The sequence below is a fragment of the Tachyglossus aculeatus genome, chromosome 5 (assembly GCF_015852505.1).
Source record: "Tachyglossus aculeatus isolate mTacAcu1 chromosome 5, mTacAcu1.pri, whole genome shotgun sequence".
NCBI lineage: Eukaryota > Metazoa > Chordata > Mammalia > Monotremata > Tachyglossidae > Tachyglossus > Tachyglossus aculeatus.
The window spans coordinates 46,109,753-46,117,306 of record NC_052070.1 but is presented as its reverse complement, the minus strand read 5'-3'; positions in this window follow the sequence as shown (position 1 = coordinate 46,117,306).

Sequence of the window (7,554 nt, the reverse complement as noted above, 5' to 3'; positions counted from 1 at the left end):
TTAATAAAGGATTTGAAACTGAAACTATTCATTCAGTTGGCATCTCCCTTACCAAGAAAAAGAATGTGTGCATTTACTTGGGCCCTAGGTCAATCAAGTACGAAAGGGGGCTTTAGAACTGCTTAGTACAGTGCTCTGCACATAGTGGATGCTCGGTAAATACCATAGATTGATTTAACTGGCCAACCCGGTTCCCTCTGGCTCTCCTCTCCCTCTCCTGCTGCTTCTGTGGTCAAGGGTGCGGTGGAAGGCCCGGGGTGGGGGCCCGGCCGCTCCCACATCTCCTCCAAGAGGCCTTCCCTGACTTCCCTTCCTCTTCTCCCACTCCCTTCTGCATCACCTGGACTTGCTCCCTTTATTCATCCCCCCTCACAGCCTCTCGGTCCTTAAGTACATATCTGTAATTTATTGAATTATATTAATATCTTCCTCCCCCTCTAGACTGCAAACTCACTGTAGGCAAGGAATGTATCTGTTATTGTTATATTGTACTCGGAGTCCACTGCTCTGCACACAATAAGCGCTCAATAAATACGATTGAATGAATGAATGAATACTTCAGTTAAGGAATAACTGATCAAGCCAGTCTTTTAATGCTTCTCAACTATTTAAACTCCACTGCGGTGTCTGAAAGGAGAAAAGCTGTTGGTTTACTCTTTTTCGGTTGGGGGGTGATGTGCCAGGAGGGTGGTAGGCCTTGGGGGTTCTCAGGGAGTGAAAGCATTTATGGGTTGACTAGATCAATCAATAGTATTTATTGAGCACTTACTGTGTGCAGGGCACTGTACTAAGCGCTTGGGAGAGTACAACACAATAACAGACACATTCCCTGCTCACAATGAGATGGTAGGGTTTCCTCACACAAACTGGAATTCTGGCACCCATAAGCTCAGCAGTGGCCCTCGGGCTCCAAGGAAAGGAAGTACGGAATAAGTCTAAAGAGAGCTGATACCCGTAGTTGATGACCTTACCTCATCCTGAGCCACTGCGCAGCCTGATAATCATCACTGCGCTCCCGAATCCGTCTTGTTTTCTGCCAAAAACATCAGAAACTTCCCGGAGTGTGGAGTCCCTTTTAATTAATAGCATCCCATTTATAAAAGATCAGAAATGAATTTCACACTTGTGGCAAACAATCGCCTTATCATCTTCAATTTGGACTATTGTGAGATATGACCTCTCTAAGGTCGGCTAAGTCGACGACAGTTTGGACACACGTTTCCTTGGATAGAGGGGCAGTTGGACAGTAGGAAGCTTCTAAAAGCTGGATTCCTTTGTTACATTACTCCTCCGTGGGGAATAATCAATTGGCCAAGACCTCTCAAGATGCAATATTTGTTTCACAGATTAAGCTAATAGATATCTTGTCTCAGTTCTCAGGTGTTTCCCTTGGTTTAAATGAGAGTTCAGCCGTTGCTCTGGGAGCCTAGAGTTGGACATTTGGATCCCTTGCCGTGTTCCATATAGGTAGCACTTAATTATCTCCTCAAAACTTGGGTTGGCCTACGAGATTACTACATTAGGGCATCTGTCCTCCCAATTGTCTCAAAATATTTTTCTCATTCAGTAATGATGGCATTTTCCCAACATTTTAAGATGACTTTGGCACGTTGCCCATTTTAGTGGGTGGAGAGCACCAAGAGTTTAATTTCATACCTAAGGACAAAGACCTCCAACACCTCATTTCTTCCCTTGTCCAAGGGTCGGGCTTACACGCCGAAGGCGATGTCGAATTTCACCAGTAACGGGTTACTGGGAGATGACTGTCTAAGTGTGGTAAATCGTCTCTATCCTCTGGAGTCTCACTTTGAATCTGAAATGCCAGTGATGAAGTACGCTCATTAAGACTTTTGTGTCTGCGTGGCTTACTCCTTTAGATGGTGGGCAAAGATTTCACTTTTCACACACCTCAGTAAAAGCACTGATGACTGCTTTGGAGATCTTCTTCTGAATGAGCGTACAACTATGGTATCGTCAGTTCATTGCAAGTCAGTGACTAACTGTTGTTGGTTATAGCTCAAAACTGGCTGTGGCTATAAGTCGCACATCTTAGAAAGCAATCTTTGGGAAGGCAAATGTGTCCGTTTACTGTTATAATGTACTTTCCCAAGCACTTAGTACAGTGCTCTGCACACAGAAAGCACTCAATAAATCTGAGGGAATGAACCTTACAGGAGCTACTGTTTCCTAGCTCCAAAGCAGGATGCACAAAGGGCCGGGTGTGACCACGAGGCGACGGGAATAACGCCTGCACACCTGCTGAGAAAGATGCAAAAGGAAGGGTGAGGATTGTGTGAAGATCTTTCCTCCTGCCTCCTATTTGCACATGTCACAGCTGAAAATCCAAGAGAGGCCTATAAGGGAAGCAGCATGGCATAATGGCTAGATCATATCCTGGGAGTCAGAAGGTCATGAGTTCCAATCCCAGCTCTGCCACCTGTTTGCTGTGTGGCCTTGGGCAACTCACTTCACTTCTCTGTGCCTCAGCTAGTTCGTCTGTAAAATGGGGATTAAGACTGTGAGCCCCATGATGGACAGGGACTGTGTCCAACCCGATTTCCCTGTATCCACCCCAGCACTTAGTACAGTGCCTGGCACACAAATAGCATTTAACAAATACCATTATTATTATTACTATTATCATGTCATCACCGGTACCAGATTTAAGACTTTAGAATGAATAATAATAATAAAAAAACCCTTCATCCTCTCCCATACCTATCCCGGTCTTTTTGTGTTACAGTGTTTCAATATTCCAAGCACATTGTCAGTATTACCACCTGACAATGTGGTAATACTGACAACGACCACCTCAGACTGAGCCCCCTCCATCCTCTCCCCCTTGTCCCCCTCTCCATCCCCCTGTTTTACCTCCTTCCCTTCCCCACAGCACCTGTATATATGTATATATGTTTGTACATATTTATTACTCTATTTATTTATTTTACTTGTACATATCTATTCTATTTATTTTATTTTGTTAATATGTTTGGTTTTTTTCCTCTGTCTCCCCCTTCGAGACTGTGAGCCCACTGTTGGGTAGGGACTGTCTCTATATGTTGACAACTTGTACTTCCCAAGCGCTTAGTACAGTGCTCTGCACACAGTAAGCTCTCAATAAATACAATTGATGATGATGATGATGCTCTGCACACAGTAAGCGCTCAGTAAATACGATTGATTGATTGATTTAATGCCGGCATGGCCCCTGTCCAGATTGAATGCAATCAACAGTGGAAACTGGAACCCGTGTGCAGAAGGCAGGGGCGTGCACGTGGATAGGAGGAGGCAACCACTAGTGGTTTTCGGGGTTCTAATCCCGGCTCTGCCACTTGTCTGCTGTGTGACCTTGGCCAAGTCACTTCACTTCTCTGGGCCTCAGTTACCTCATCTGTAAAATGGGGATTAAGACTGTGAGCCCCATGCTGGCCAGGGACTGTGTCCAACCTGATTTCCCTGTATCCACCCCAGCACTTAGTACAGTGCCTGGCACACAATAAGCATTTAACAAATACCATTATTATACTATTATCATCTCCTCACTTGTACCAGATTTAAGACTTTAGAATGAATATTAATTAAATAAAAAACCTTCATCCTCTCCCATATCTATCTCAGTGTTTTTGTGTTACAGTGTTTCAATATTCCAAGCACATCATCAGTACTAATCTCCAAAACCCCTGCTGACTGCCCCATGAAATATCACTGGACTTGCGCTTTCTCTGTCCTTTCACCTCAGCCCAGTGAGGCACTTGATGGCTCTTCCCAAGAGCTTAGTACAGTGCTCTGCACACAGTAAGCGCTCAATAAATACGATTGATTGATTGATTGATTTAATGCCGGCATGCCCCCTGTCCTGATTGAATGCAATCAACAGTGGAAACTTGAACCCGTGTGCAGAAGGCAGGGGCGTGCACACGGATAGGAGGAGGCAACCACTGGTTCTTTTCGGAGTACTAATCCCGGCTCGGCCACTCGTCTGCTATGTGACCTTGGCCAAGTCACTTCACTTCTCTGGGCCTCAGTTACCTCATCTGTAAAATGGGGATTAAGACTGTGAGCCCCATGCCGGACAGGGACTGCGTCCAACTTGATTTCCCTGTACCCACCCCAGCGCTTAGTACAGTGCCTGGCACATAATGCTCGGCACATAGTAAGCGCTTAACAAATGCCATCATTATTATTACCTAACCCAGCTATTATTACAGTGCCTGGCACACAGTAAGCACTTAACAAGTATCACAGTTATTATTATTGGGGTTTTTTGGTATTTGTTAAGCACTTATACTATGCCAGACACTGTTCGAAGTGCTAAGGTAGATACAAAGTAACCAGGCAGGACATAGTCCATGTCCCACATGGGGCACACAGGCTTAATCCCCATTTTACAGATGAAGTAACTGAGCCACAGAGAAGTTAAGTGACTTGCCCAAAGTCACACAGCAGAAAAGTGGCAGGGCCAGGATTAGAACCCAGGTCCTTCTGGCTCCCAGGCCTGTGCTCTATCCACTAGTCCATGCTGCTTGTTGAGACCTGCTTCTACCTGCTTGCCATGCCCTGGCTAGGAAAGGGACAAAAGGAATGAGAAATGAAAGCTAGTCCTAAAGAAAGAGAGGCATCCTGAAGACCCAGACAGACTCCCTCTCTATCCCATCTAACTAACCTGGGCAAAAATTAGTGTTTTGTTGATAATAATTTAATAAACAACGGTTCTTCATTAGAAAAGGGATTCCCTACTGTGTTCTTTCATATAATCTAGACTGTGAGCCCACCTTCTAGACAGTGAGCCCGCTGTTGGGTAGGGACCGTCTCTCTATGGTGCCAACTTGTACTTCCCAAGCGCTTAGTACAGTGCTCTGCACACAGTAAGCGCTCAATAAATACGATTGAATGAATGAATGAATGAATAATCTTCAGTTTCACCACCATAGGGTGTACTAGGATAAAGTCACGTGAAAAGAAAAAGAATAGAGAAACAATACGGCCTAAGTGTATAGAATTTGGGCCTGGGGGTCAGAAGGTCCTGGATTTTAATCCCGGCTTTGCTGCTTGTCTGCTGTGTGATCTCGGGCAAGTCACTTAACTTCCTGTACCTCAGTTTCCTCATCTTTAAAATGGGGATTAGGATGGTTAAGTCCCATGTGGACTGTGTCCAATCTGATTATCTTGCATATACCTTGGCACCTGGCTTATAGTAAGTTCTTTACAAATACCGTAAAAAAAATCTGTAGAAGCATTTTGAATTTACACTTTTCTCAAAAAGGTCATTTTCTATACTGATTAATTCACATCTCTTACAAAAATTGAGAAAAGGGAAATTGAATATGCTTTGAAAAGATAAATACAGAATCTGGATAAGGTATTTTAGAGAGAAACAGATTCTGTAGGAATCTACAATATTCTGGTGCTATGCTGTAGTTTTTAAGCATAAGACTGAGTTCAGGTAGAATGGATGAAAGCAAGAGTATTTTTGGAAAATCTATTTTACAGGGGGACTGATTAGCTGGATATTTATGCATTTCCCATAGGTGGCCTTGCTCTAGAATATAAATGGTGTGACTAATATTCCACTATCTGTATATGGAACTCCAATTCTCCATATTTTGTAACTGGGGCAACCAAGAGAAGTTGTGACTTTCGTAGGTTAGAGAAAAAATGAACACTGTTCGCGCATTGTTTCAGAAATAGGAGCTATTAAAGCAGATTTCACAAAGTTACACTTCTTGACATCTACATTAAAACTATATAGGCTCTAATGTGCACTTAGCAGCAGAGGTGACATGCAAAGGCAGGAGAAAGAATGTGTTTATTATAAAAGATTGCTGGTGAAGGATTTTTAACATTAAACTTAGCCTGTAGGGAAGTATTTGCAGGGCAAGAATTTTTCTGCACTTACTATGGGAGACTCCTCTTAACCTTGAAGCCTCCAAGCCAGTTCTTCATCTTGCAGGAGTTGTTCATTCTGGAGTTTCAGCTCAGCTACCTGCATGGCTAGAGAATCACGGCTGCCGAGCTGTAGGGAATTAGATTCTGGCAGAACCACAAATATCACTAATGGAGTTTCAAAGGAGAAAATGCACAGGAGATCAGCAACACTTCCTGATTTCAGTGCTATGACTATAGGAACACATGACCCAAGACTTCTAGGGAAAGCTTTCAACTGTTCGAAGCAATTTTATGAAGCTTAGAAAAGGATTCCAAAGTAATTCCCTTTGTCTTAAAAGGAACTTCAATTTCAGACCTAGAGCTTGTCTCGTAAACCCTTGCATAGTAAAGGAAAGTTTCCACCGAAGAAATGCATTCAGCAATGGCATTCTTGTAAATGGGCTATATCACCAGAATTGTAATCCCTCTCCCAACACCCCCTCCTCCAATTACTAAAGGAAAGAGAAAAAGATCTTTTAAAATATATCATTTTTCTGGTAAGGTTTGGTCTGAGTGTTTAACCTACTCTTCATAAATGCTCTGAGAAGTTAAAAGATCATTCATTCTTCTTCTCCTCCTTAATTCTTGCCTAGAGAAAAGAAAAGCAATCTTTAGGAGGCAAAGATTTTCCATGTCAATAATCAGACATGGCAACACCTATCAATCAATCAATCGTATTTATTGAGCGCTTACTGTGTGCAGAGCACTGTACTAAGCGCTTGGGAAGTACAAGCTGGCAACATATAGAGACAGTCCCTACCCAACAGTGGGCTCACAGTCTAGAATGAATTTGAGCTCAAAAACTGAGGCTCACTCCGAAATTTTTCAACCTAAATTACAGTATTAATCAATCAAAGGTATTTATTGAGCATTTACTGTGTGCAAAGCACTGCACTAAGTGCTTGTCAAGTGCTTATTTATGTACCAAGCCCTGGGGTAAATACAAGATAATTAAGTTGGACACAGTCCCGGTCCCACATGGGGTTTACGGTCTTAATCCCACTTTATAGGTGAGGTAACTGAGGCACAGAGACGTGAAATGACTTGCCCAAGTTCACACAGCAGACAAGTGGCCAAGCCAAGGTTAGAAGCTAGGCCCTCTGTCTTCCAGGCCCTTGATCTTTTTTCCACTAGGCTACACTGCTTCTCAGTTATTAGTGAGAAGCACTAATAACTCTCTCTTCCTCCCTTCAAGGCCCTACTAAGAGCTCACCTCCTCCAGGAGGCCTTCCCAGACTGAGCCCCTTCCTTCCTCTCCCCCTCGTCCCCCTGTCCATCCCCCCATCTTACCTCCTTCCCTTCCCCACAGCACCTGTATATATGTATATATGTTTGTACATATTTATTACTCTATTTATTTATTTTACTTGTACATATCTATTCTATTTATTTTATTTTGTTAGTATGTTCGGTTTTGTTCTCTGTCTCCCCCTTTTAGACTGTGAGCTCACTGTTGGGTAGGGACTGTCTCTATATGTTGCTAATTTGTACTTCCCAAGCGCTTAGTACAGTGCTCTGCACATAGTAAGCGCTCAATAAATACGATTGATGATGACGATTAGTGAGGGTACTCTCGTTGAGGTTTCAGTTTCAGTTTTAGAAAGCAGAAGTCAAAATCTAACATAACTA